At 39.7% G+C, this 10,324-nt stretch overlaps 1 protein-coding gene across 3 annotated transcripts in view; it reads right to left on the reverse strand.

Moving 5' to 3' along the window:
• The window catches only part of PDK3 (pyruvate dehydrogenase kinase 3), a 68,139-nt gene that overhangs the window by 50,187 nt on the left and 7,628 nt on the right, over nucleotides 1–10,324 (reverse strand). The window contains exon 1 of one of the 3 annotated variants that reach the window (XM_015567988.1): nucleotides 3,267–3,382. The exons of the other annotated variants lie outside the window; for them this stretch is intronic. The gene's annotated coding sequence lies outside the window, so the exon portion shown is untranslated. Of the gene's footprint in view, nucleotides 1–3,266; nucleotides 3,383–10,324 lie in introns of those variants that run through there. 3 annotated transcript variants of the gene reach the window in all.

A 10,324-nucleotide genomic window follows, 5' to 3' on the forward strand; every position in this document is an offset into this window, starting at 1 on the left:
TATAGAATGAATTAGACATAAAAACACAAATGGCTTTTGATTTAATGCAGGGAGCCCTCTCAGTGGTGGTCGCCGTAAGAAAGGAGCATTTGACTAGCCTTCTGAGAGCAAGAATAATAGTTCAGACTTATTATTTTTATACCTGGTTTCCAGAATAACCTGCATTTCTGGTGAATCTTTAATACTCTTTTCGACTAATTTACAGGAAGCCAAAAAAGCCCACAATTATTTCTCCAGTTAATGAAGTGACCTTGTATCTTATTGTTAGAGCAGAGGGCTGAGAAACCTCACAGCCACATGTAAAATCTCCTGTCTGGATTACTTAAAGGCTATCTTTGTCCTTTAACAATTTCACCTTTAACACTTGGTGGGGGATAGTTTGGGAATAGTAGTAATGGAATGAGGGAATGGAAAAGGAGAGCAACAAATGGAAAAATTATTAGCAAGGCATCAAAACCCAACAGAGTGAGCAGCTCATTCAGATAATGCTGCTTTTTCTAAATACTGTCAATGTATTTTTACCATTAACCATCTTAAAATGGATAAATTAACCAAGAAAATAGAATTTTCAGGGCAACTCTGATTTTTCTCCAGTTGTAAGATTTCAATCTTTTGAAAACATTGAATTTTAGAACTATACGTAGTTAATTCTTGGACTTACCAAGGCTAAACAATGATTAATTGAAGAGTCCTTCAGAGACACTGCCTGAAGTGTGAACAGAGAAACTATCAACTGATTGTGAATATCCTTCAAAAGAATCCCTTAATTTTTTTAGTTTCATTTATACTTTAAAAAGATTTGTTTTACTCCATGTCTAGAAGTACTATTTCACTGCCTGAAAAGTTTAGGTTTTCCTTTGTTTGTGAAAATTTATTCCTGAATATAAAAAGAGATCAAAATAGGTAGCAGATTTGGGGTCTACCAAACTTGAGGCTGCTCTCAACTCCAGACCAGGCCTTGTTATTATTACTAACAGTGTTATTACTGATGTTATTGCACAGTGACCCAGAAACTCCAGAGCCAAAGACTGGGGGTTCCGCCCGGCCAGCATGGCTCAGTGGTTGAGCATAGACTGAAGAACCAGGAGGTCACATTCAATTCCTGGTCAGGATACATGCCCAGGTTGTGGGCTCGATTTCCAGTAGGGGGCCTGCAGGAGGCAGCTGGTCAATGATTCTCATCATTGATACTTCTCTCTCCCTCTCCGTTCCTCTCTGAAATCAATAAAGATATATTTTAAAAATAAAGAAGAAGACTGGGGGTTTCACACATACCTCATTCCCCATCATATTCAATACCCCAACAACACCCATATATTACATGACTTCTTTTGGCCCAGTGTCCATTTTATTATGCTCACAGATGTTGTGGGTCAGGGGTTCAGACAGGACACTGGAGGGATGGCTTGTCTGGGATGTCAGCTGGGAAAACTCAAATGCTGGGAAGTGACTAGACCACGGGCAGGGTCAGCGGGGCTGGAAGTATCTGAAGGCTTCCTACTCACAAGTCTGACCCTATAAGCATGGCCTACCGGAGACTGCTGGATTACCTGTCAGGGGGCCTCCTCACAGCATGGCAGCCTTGAGCTAGTTGGATTGGGTTTAGTAAACAAGGTGGAAGCTATTTGGCCTTTTATGCCCCAGCCTCAGAAGTCACACAGCTAGCCCCCTTCTGCCATACCCAAACGGTCACAGCAGTCACAGCCTGCCCGGACAGACTCCAGGGGAAGGGGATCGGACTCCCCCTCTTGATGGAGGGCTGGCAACGGCCCATCACAGAAAAGCAACATCATGGCCATCTCTGGAAAAATGACACCCGCCTAAGATGTTCACGAGAAGGTGTAGATTATTTATTTCTCAACTTACATTTTTAAAAATATGTTTTTATTGATTTCAGAGAGGAAGGGAGAGGGAGAAAAATAGAAACATCAATGTTGTGAGAGTATCATTGATTGGCTGTGTGCCCTGACCGGGAAATCAAACCAAAGCATGACCTCTTGGTTCCTAGGTCAAAGCTCAACCACCGAGCCACACAGGCTGGGCTCTCAAATTACACTGGCATTTATTTATCTTAGTTTCTTTCTCACTGTGGACTTCCCTCAGATGGCTGGTGGTCCTTGCTTACTCAGTCATGTTTGAGAGTGAAGCAACCTAAAGACTGACTAAGTGAGCACCCAAAACTCCTGATTACTTAGGGCTTTTCGGTGGGGGTCCTAACATCACCCTGGCTTTCCTAATCCTTCTTAGTTTATTCAGGGATGCTAGAGAAGAACCTCCCTTTTGCCCTTTACTTTGCCTCGGTTTAACTGCCTGCCTAATAAAGTTTTGATGGTTACGGTGGAGGGTGACCCTTCTGTTTGAAGACTTCCAGTTCATTCTTCAGCATGGTAACTATTATCACAGTGAAGAATGACTGGGCTGTGGGGGGAGATAAAAAGCAAACATAGTGAGTCCCCACTTAATGCCTTCAGGAGGTTCTCCAACTTTTGGTGAAACAGATAAAACCAATTTTACCACAGGCTAACTGATACAGACAAGCGTTAGGTTCCTATGGTGTCTCATCAACATTATTTATAATGAAACAACATTATTCAAGGACCTTCTGGATGGCACAGTTAACTGGTGAATCTAAGTGCTAGACATGAGTGTTAACTGTATTGTTCTTACAACTTTTCCTAAGGTCAGAAATTTCTCCAAATAAAAGTTCTGGGTGGAGGGGGACATTAAAAACAACCTAAATATCTAACAACCTAATATCTAGACAATAAGGCAATAGTAAAATAAATTACAATAGTGTATATTTACATGGGGAAATATGCAGTCATTAAAAAGTGTTTTTAAAGAAAAACACAATCTTCTAAAAAAAGGTTTTCTTGGCCCTAGCTGGTTTGGCTCAGTGGGTAGAGCGTCGGCCTGCGGACTGAAGGGTCCCAGGTTCCATTTCGGTCAAGGGCACATGCCTGGGTTGCGGGCACATCCCTAGTAGGGGGCATGCAGGAGGCAGCCTATCAATGATTTTCTCTCATCATTGATGTTTCTATCGTTCTCTCCCCATCTCCTTTCCTCTCTGAAATCAATAAAAATATATTTAAAAAATAATAATTAACAAAATAAAAAAGGGTTTCTTGTAACTATAATCAGTCAATTAAAAAAAAAAAACTACTACAGCCATGCTGTTCTTTTAAAAACATGCAAAAAAGATCTCATACATAATGTGCTACTATAAGCAGACCTTCCTGATGGTGTTTGAAGCCTGTGGCACATACCTTCATGTGATTATTTGTATTGTCATAGGAATCAAGTTTACAGGGCGACTGTGGTAGAGTCCTTATAATGAAAAGTAGGAGAGGGTTGTGGATCCTTCCCTGAAGGGCATCTGTGTCTGTGCTGAGGGCAAATGAGTGATTCCATTAGTGCCTTGATCCTCTCTTTAGAAATCCTGTTTGTTTTACTCTTTTGAAAGATATATGCTCATAAACAGACTAGTGAGAAACCTGCCCCATTGTATGCCAGTTAAGGCCAAAGCAAGCTGTACATGGATTTCATTGAGGGCCCACAATTTGTGCCCATCCCTTGGGCAATCCCTCTGCCATTGCCCAGAATCACTGAGATCTATATCCTGTAGGTACCAGTATACCTCAGAAAATGGAAGTCCATTAGCACACTTGGCACACTGTAGGTGTTTAATATTTACTGATTAGAACTTAAAGTTAAAAATACCTAATAAACTTACTATAGCAAATAAAATTCAGTGATTCAAGCTAACATTTGCTGGTAATGGTAAATTCCTCTTATAGACAGATCACTGCATTCTATATACTACTTGGTTAGGGGCATTGAAATCCTTAGAGTTAGAGGGGAAGAGCCAAAAGGTAGACAGGAAGGTGATAATATGGTGGCAGTAACTGTCATTATGATATGTCTGGCCAGAGAGTGGATAGAATAGCCATGAATGTTGAGAACTGATATCACAAATAAGCTTTGACCAGCAAGAACATGTAAGTAACAATTGTAGTCAAAGCCACACACAGATCCATATCAACCTAATTCCAGAGAGGGTTAGGATCTAGTCGTGAGGGTGGATTGGTGAGTTACAGGATGTCTTGTTGTCATGGAAGCAGGAATAGTTAAGTAAAGGTCACAGTGTACTCATCTTCAAGGTTAACTGAGGCAAAATGTTAAATTAACCATTCCAGTGAATGAAAAGGATCCAAAGCCAATTACACTCAAAGCACAAATGAGCTGAAAGTGCTTTGTTTCTTGGAAAATGATCACTTTATATAGCTGGGAGCTTCAGCCAATAACCTTTAAGATAATTAATACTGGAGATCAAGAGCATCCTACGCAGTTTTTATTCTTAGCAGAATGCTGATTTCATTCAGGAAATGCTATGTCACTAATTCCCCATAATAAAAGCATAGCCAACATCTAAGAGCACCTACCATGTACCACTCACTGTGCTGCACTTCTTAATTTCATCAGTGCAGCAAGCCTATGATTAGATGCTATCATTTCCATTTTGTGGAAAAGGTCACTGGCATGTAGTGGGATTAAGTGATTAGCCCAAGCTCCCACTGGTGGTAGGCACCACAAATCAAGACTTGAGTATAGTCTACACGTAGATTGCTTCTCACATCCTCAGAGACAATAGGCAGACTAACAAATGGTGGTGGTCTTCAGAATAAGAATTACTTCAGTATAAGTAAGTAAGTAGATATCCATCTAACAGTTCAGAAATAATAACACTAGATGACCATTAGATTATGTGATTTCTGGACTGTCTAATCCAGTGGTTCTCAACCTTGGCTGCACATTAGAATCACCTGGGAATCTTTTTAAAATCCTGATTTCTGGGCCTCATCCTCCGGAAGTTCTGTTTCTTTGTTGTGGGGTGGGGCCACAACATTCTAATGTGCAGCCAAGGTTGAGAACCACTGGTCTAATGGAACAAATTTAGACAAAACCTCAGCATTACTAAAACTCTGCTTGCTATAAAGAACTGCATTCTGGCAATAGTATATTATATTGAAAGAAACGGCATATTATGTTGAATGAAAAATGCAGAGGTTTAAAATTCAGGTAGATTGAGCTTTTAACTGTGGTTCTGCCCCTAACTTTGCTTAGTCAAGATACTTAAGTCATCTAAAGTTTAGCATCTTCATCTAAGAAATGGAAACATCTACTTCATCTGGGTGTTATGAGAATTATAGCTACCTCTTCCCATCTCACTATTGTATCTTCTAGAGATTGGTACAAAAAAGGTAAGCTGCCTGCGCCTCCAAAAAGAGTAATTTCTGGCTCACTTTGGAAGAGGTGGCCAAGATGTTATGTCAAGAACTAGCTGATGCTTTGGACAGTCTCTTTGTTACCTGGGGCTTCTACTTTGCCATGTGTGAAACTGGGGAGTTTGAATAGATGATCTCTAAGCTCAAGCTCCCACTGAATGAATCTAAGAGAAGATTTTGGTTTGTCCTACACCAACCTTGCCTAGTAATACACATCTGCGAACAACTCTGGAGAGCATTGATAGGAGTATGCAGCCAAGGAAAGGAGCTAAAAATCAAGGAAAAGTGTAATACACATTTATATTTGTTCTTCTATTTGTGCCCCCCATCCAGAAAGCCTCCAAGGACATTTTGAATAAAGGACAATTCAGTTAACACCTCACATATTCCCAGAAACCACCCCTATTACACAAACAGGTAGGGATAGCAGGAACGCATGCCACAAACTCACAGGATTCATACATTTTGACATAGAGCTCTTTGTTCATAGCCTTTGGGCTTAAGCAAAAAGTCTCATCAGAAATAGCAATAAATTCTGGAGGGATTTAGGTGATAAACCTGACCATGATAAAAGTACTGGAAATGATTGAATGTATAAAAACTTGGACTGTGCGCTAAATAAAAAGGAAACCAACAGTGTTAACCTATATGTACATGGGCAAAAGCTGGAAGGCTATCGTAAAAAAAAAAAAAAAAAGAATGGATGGATGGAAGAATTGTAAGTGATATTCTTTGCAAATGCCTTTAATTGTATGCTTTGATAATTACCAAAGAAGGGAACACAGTGGGAAACAATATTTACATAGCACAAAAGCTCACTATGCCAGATAGACAAGGAATTCATGCAAGTGATTAAAACTCCAGGTTCCAGTTACTAAATGGCCAATGGTGCTTTACATACAACAAAATGTAGACAATAAACCCACATGGGAGGGTGGAAATACATCTTTTAGTTCCTATGTTACCTATAACACAACTAAAATCTTAAAACCTCATTTTGGCAGGGCTGTGGAGAAACTGGTACACTTAAAACTTTAATGATAGCCTTGTAAAGTAAAGCTATAAGCCCTGGCTGGTGTGGCTCAGTTAGTTGGGTGGCATTTGAAAGGTTGCTGGTTCTGTTCCTGGTCAGGGCACATGTGTGAATGTGGGCTCAATCCCCAGTAGGAAGCAGTGATTGATGTTTTGCTCTCACATCAATATTCTCTCTCTTACCCTCTCCCTCTCTCTAAAAATCAGTTTTAAAAAATCTTTAAAATTATTTTCCAATATTCTAAAAAAAGAGAGCTATAAAATTCCCTAAGCCTTTCACATGGTAATTCCACACACCATATAGGTAAACTACCAATTACCTGGAAAAGTCTTAGCTCTCCCAAAAGCCACACTCCTGAAAGCCAAGGTTTACTGTTAATAGCAAAGGGGGGGGGGGAAGGAGCTTTATAATTTAAGTGCAAATGAAAAGCAATCACTTCAAGCTTCTTTAACAGGGAACTGAATTAACTTAGTTTAGAGGTCACAAACTTTCTGTAAAGGGCCAGATGGTCAACTTTTTTGGCTTTGTGGGCTAAACCATCTCTGTGACAACTACTCAACTGCTGTTGGGGAGGGAAAGAAGCAACAGACAATATGTAACAAATAGGAATGACTGGGTGTTCCAATAAAACTTTATAAAACCAGATGTTTTCAAAATCCATAGAGTGTACCAAAGAAGGAACCCTAAAGTAAAATATGGACTTTGGGAGGTAATGATATATCAATGTGGCTTCATCAATTGAAACAACTGTCCCACACTGGTGAAGGATGTTGATATCTGGGGAGGGGAGTTACCTGAAAACCCCCTGTACTTTCTGCCAAATGTTACTGTGAACCTAAACCTGCTCTTAAAAATAGTCTATCAATAAAAAACAACAGGCCGAGACCGGCTTGGCTCAGTGGATAGAGCGTCGGCCTGCGGACTAAAAGGTCCCGGGTTCAATTCTGGTCGGGGGCGTGTACCTGGGTTGCGGGCACATCCCCAGTGGGGGATGTGCAGGAGGCAGCTGATCGATGTTTCTCTCTCATCGATGTTTCTAGCTCTCTATCTCTCTCCCTTCCTCTCTGTAAAAAAATCAATAAAATATATTTTTTAAAAAAGAATGAGGAAAAAAAATAAAAATAAAAAAATAAAAAACAACAGGTGCCTGGCCCTCAGGCTATTGTCCCATAACCTCTCTTAGAGTGCAGTATTCTGAAAACAAGAGGATTTGCCCAACTCTGAAGCCAGATTATCAGGGAAGTAAAACAACTGAATGCACATATACTATTTTTTAACTTTTATTTATTGATTTGAGAGAGAGACTGATTTGTTGCATTCTTTGGTTGATTCTTTTATGTGCCCTGATCTGGAATCGAACCTGCAAACCTTGGCATATTGGGACGATGCTCTAAACCAGTGGTTCTCAACCTTCCTATTGCCGTGACCCTTTAATACAGGTCCTCATGTTGTGGTGACTGCCAACCATAAAATTATTTTCGTTGTGACTTCATAACTGTAATTTTGCTACTGTTATGAATCGTAATGTAAATATCTGATATGCTATGTGTTTTCCAATGGTCGCAACCCACAGGTTGAGAACTGCTGTACCAACTGCGCTACCTGGCCAGGACCAGTATTTTTTTAAAGGAAAAGTGGAACCCTGGCTGGGTCTGTTTGGTTGGAGCATTGTCTCATACACCAAAAAGAAAAAAAAGGTTGCGGGTTCGATTCCCCATCAAAGGCACATACCTAGGGTTTTGTGTTCAATCCCCGGGTTGGGGCATGACCAGGAAGTAGCCGATGGATGTATGTCTCACACATTGATGTTTCTCTCTCTCCCTCCCTCTTTCTAAAATTAATAAAAACATATCCTTGGGTGAGGACTTAAAAAAAAAAGGAAAAGTGGTGGTATTTTCTGATTCTACAAAACCAAAATTTTCCAAATCTTGCTAACAGTGTGGTCAATTTCCCAATTTTTAATGGGAAGAAACCATTCAGTCAACACTCCGTCAGTTTAAGTGTGTTCACGTCTCCCCTTCAAAAGTACACAAAAGGGCAAAGATGTGGAATGAAACCAGAGCTACACATTTACTACCCAGAGTCTGATAAAACCAGGTTATGTTGAAATCCAGCCCTACCAAATCAATAAGACCCAAAAGGCCAATTCTTTTTTTCAGCTGAAAGGCTGGGCAACATGCATGAAGCTAAATGAAATTGTTATCTTCCCCTTTAATTCTGAGTAGCTGGCTTGTCTCCCAACAGGTCAGTCTAATTCTTGGCAACTCCTCACAGAAGAAAAACCCTACTGCTTACAGGAAAGGTGTGTCTTGTGCATTTACGTAAAGGTACAAAATACAAACACCCAGAAACAGAAAGTGATTGTTTTTCCCTTTTCCTCCCACAATTAAAGAAAAAATACTTATCTTCTCCAGAAACAAAATTCCTGTTCTCCCCTGGCTTTAAGGAGCATAACAACTTAAAAACCCAAGACTTTTTGAAGAGCAATCATTTGGAACTAAAGTCAACTTCTCAGTGGGTATCAGAATCTTAAAATACTTTCTCAAGGAAAACAGAGGTGACTGGGCCCTTAAACCTAAAAATAGTAAAACGTGGGAAAATGGCTGCTACCTTCTAATCGCTAAAGGCTCAGAGGTTCACAGAACCAGTGTGATTCTGGTAGAAATTTTTTCTGTGAAGAGAAGGCTGCGTTGTCAGACAACCTGCTTTCTGGTGGTTTCATTTGGGAGATGCCATATTTAAACGTGGGGACATTATAGAAGTTTAACCTTATATAACAACTGCCTCAGTTAAAGTGGCATGGTTTAATAACCTTTATATGGAGTCAGTACTCGCCATTTATGGAGCGCCCACTCTCTGCAGAGAGCAAAACATCTGAGGAGGCTGTGAGAGGTCACAAGGAAGGGGAAGTTCTACCCTCTGCAAAGAAATAGTTTAGAATAAAATGAAATAACAGAAGCCAGGTGCAAATGCCTTTCATACAAAGAGTGCAGCAATGCAAAAGACTAAGTGCAAAGGAGCTGGAAAATAAAACAAATATGAAGTTAACTCTGCAGGGAGGGATAAAAGTGATTAATCAAGGAACCAGAAATGGACAGGGTGAAAATGAATGATATAAAGCACGTCCCAATGAAAATGTGAATCATTTCCTATGAACTCATTCAAGATTCTGAAGGTTCTAGTTCAATTTGTCGTAACAGTCCAAGTTCTCCTTTTCTTAGATCAGTAAGAGAACTTGTGAAACATTTATTTTTTACATTTATTTTTCCTTTTTTAATGTCTGTTATATGTATTCCATTTTTTCCTAATTGGAACATTCCTCGTAATAGCCATTGTAACATTAGATTATAATTTCCTTGAGGGATCGAAGCAGTTTGGTAGGACCTAGCTGTAATAGTTTAGCCCACACTTGTGTCTGGGAATATTCTGGAGCTTCCAACCTGACAGTTAACAAGCAGAGTTTTTAGGACATAAAATGTTAGATTGTCTTTAAATAAGATTTTGTTCTTTTCCTTGCATTTTTCTTCTTAAGTGCAGGACAATTGTACTTCCAATGTCCTGATTTTTACAATATCTGCAAATGTCTAAAGGCAACAGGAAAGAGTCTGAGTAGATTTGGATTTTTGTTTTAATTTCTGTTGCTTCATCTTATTAAGGGAATCTTAATGACTAGCTATTATAACGAAGAGACAACTAAGAAAAAAACTTCTTTTAATTTAGAAGTTTTCCAATTAAAAGGATCCAGTGTCTGGCCTTGACAGTAGGATCTATAGTGGCTCAAACTGTTAGCGGTGAAACAACACCAGAGGTGAGACCTCAGTCCAGCAACCTTGGTATTTGAGTTCTAAGAGAGGATTCAGAGTCAAGACTCCAATTATAAGAGAAAGTTTCTTTAGAAAGTCACACAAGTAGAAAAGGTGAGCCAGCTGGACTGCATGGGCTCAGGAAAAAAGTTAAGAGAGGCAAAAGAAAGGCCCTTAGAGCTTAGGAAAAAGACCAAGGTAAC

The sequence above is a fragment of the Myotis davidii genome, unplaced genomic scaffold (genome assembly GCF_000327345.1).
Source record: "Myotis davidii unplaced genomic scaffold, ASM32734v1 scaffold1124, whole genome shotgun sequence".
NCBI classification, from domain to species: Eukaryota; Metazoa; Chordata; class Mammalia; order Chiroptera; family Vespertilionidae; genus Myotis; species Myotis davidii.